General features: G+C 43.2%; 1 protein-coding gene across 11 annotated transcripts in view; it reads right to left on the reverse strand.

The window, feature by feature from the left end:
- Positions 1-2,500, reverse strand: part of DMD (dystrophin) — a 4,177,531-nt gene that overhangs the window by 140,148 nt on the left and 4,034,883 nt on the right. The gene's annotated exons all lie outside the window — the stretch shown is intronic.

A 2,500-nucleotide genomic window follows, 5' to 3' on the forward strand; every position in this document is an offset into this window, starting at 1 on the left:
CTGTAATGTATGATGAATATATTCTGCCTGCAAGCACATTAGAGCTATATTTGCTCATATTTCACTAATTATATATATATATATATATATATATATATATATATATATATATATATATATATATATATATATATATATATATATATATATATATATATATATAATATATATATATTATATATATATAAATTATTAGCAATAAATATGTCTGCCATCACCTATTTATAGTCTCTTTCCTGAAATTAAAATACAACATACCCAGAAAAGAGCACATAGGAAATCTAATCTCTCAGAGGTAAATATACTGTAAGGCTGTGTGCACACAGTGAGTTTTCAATTTGGTCACAAATCTATATATCTATCCTTATGCCATCAAAGTCTATGGGAATTCTGAAGTGCTGTGCGCATGTTGTTTATTTTTATCTTGCAGATGTGGTGCAGAAAATAATCAGCAGCATGTCAATTGTTGGTGCGTTTATTGCCTGCGTTTTCACCCCTTCCACCCATGGACTTCATTAAGAAAATCACTTGGCTCCAAAACGCACCAAAAAAGCATGCATTTTTCTGGTGCATTTTTCTGCCACAAGGTGCAGATTTGATGCAGAAAATTTCTGGATCAAGTCTGCAACATGCGCACATAGCCTAACACTAGTTATTTAGATCATTGATAACATTGTACATATCTGACTCTAAGAAGTGTTAGAATAAAAATCCTAATATTGGTAATTAAAATAGAGCAAAATAAAGTAAACCATATTTTTCGGATTTTAAAATGCATTTTTCCTCCCAAAAAATTGGAAGGAAAATGAGGAGTGCATCTTACAATCCGAATGCACCTTATTGGGAGGTGTGCTGGGGCCGATGCGGGGGGCCGTGCTGGAGCCGATGCGGGGGGCCGTGCTGGAGCCGATGCAGGGGGCCGTGCTGGGGCCGATGCAGGGGGCCGTGCTGGAGCCGATGCAGGGGGCCGTGAGGCAGGGGCATCCTAAAAATGTTGGCGGCACAGGTTTCAAATAATGGCGCCCGGAGGCGGTGCATGCGCAGATGAAGCTCTCGGCTCAAGATCTCATCTGCGGACACGCTGACTCCGGCCCATTCATCTCCCAGTAGCGGACTGAAGGAAAATGGCGTCCAGAGGTGGCGGGTGCGCAGATGAGACCTCGGCTTGTCATTGAGCAGATAGCTCAATCTGCACAAGCGCTGACTCTAGGAGCCATTTCTTTGAAGCCTGCACTGCCGACAGTTTCTGGAAGTTTCCTGCCTCACGGCATCTGGGACACCCACAGCATCAACCTATTTCACCACCGCCCCTGCCTCCTGTGACCCCACTCCACCACTGCTGCCATCCCCCCTTTACCTTTTTTTTCCCTCTAAGTTTGGGGTGTGTCTTATAATTTGATGCATCTTATCAACCGAAAAATACGGTAATATTTTTTTTTTTTTTACCAAACTGAAGACTCGTATTAAGCGCTCAATATCACAAAAAGATTCTCCAATATGTTGGAAAATGTCCTAATCCATCCTCTAATCACACTAGTGGTACAAAGTGGTGTTTTTATTTATTTATTTTTTTTAAACTCCACCAAATAAAATGTAAATTTTTTTCATGGAGCACACAAGTGTGAAACTAGCAAAAATTTTGCATGCATGTGTTGTGTAAGCTGTTTTATTGGAGGAAGGCTTAAAGGGGTATTCTCAAGTTATTACGGTAAATTGTTTTCATTAGTTACACAGTATGAAAATAAGCATGTTTGCATTTGCTATTTCTATTTGAAGTCATTCTTTTGTCTTTCATGGTTACACGAGGATTGATTCCCTCATCTGAGAAAACTGGATCGATTATGTTAATGATACTAGGATAAAACTCTGATCAGAGTTTGATCCGAGTGTCCGCTTAGTGTGATCAGACCCTCTTGGAGGAGAGAATCGTATCACAGTTCAAGAGAAGACTAAGGGGTACTTTGCTGCGATGTCGAGCGTGATAGTCCCGCCCCCGTCGCAGCAGCGATATCTTGTGATAGCTGCCGTAGCGAACATTATCGCTACAGCAGCTTCACATGCACTCACCTGGCCTGCGACGTCGCTCTGGACGGCGACCCGCCTCCTTTCTAAGGGGGCGGGTCGTGCGGCGTCACATGTCAGGCGGCCAATAGCAGCGGAGGGGCGGAGATGAGCAGGATGTAAACATCCCGCCCACCTCATTCCTTCCGCATAGCAGCCGGGACGCAGGTAGGAGATGTTCTTTGCTCCTGCGGCTTTACACACAGCAATGTGTGCTGCCGCAGGAACGAGGAACTACATCGTACCTGTCGCTGGACCGGCATTATCGAAATGTCGGACTCTACACCGATGATACGATAACAACGCTTTGCGCTCGTTAATCGTATCAAAAAGGATTTGCACACTAAAATATGGACTGCGACGTCGGATGTGCGTCACTTTCGATTTGACCCCACCGACATCGCACCTGCGATGTCGTAGTATGCAAAGCCCGTCTAAG

This window comes from Anomaloglossus baeobatrachus, chromosome 2, assembly GCF_048569485.1.
Source record: "Anomaloglossus baeobatrachus isolate aAnoBae1 chromosome 2, aAnoBae1.hap1, whole genome shotgun sequence".
Lineage (NCBI taxonomy): Eukaryota > Metazoa > Chordata > Amphibia > Anura > Aromobatidae > Anomaloglossus > Anomaloglossus baeobatrachus.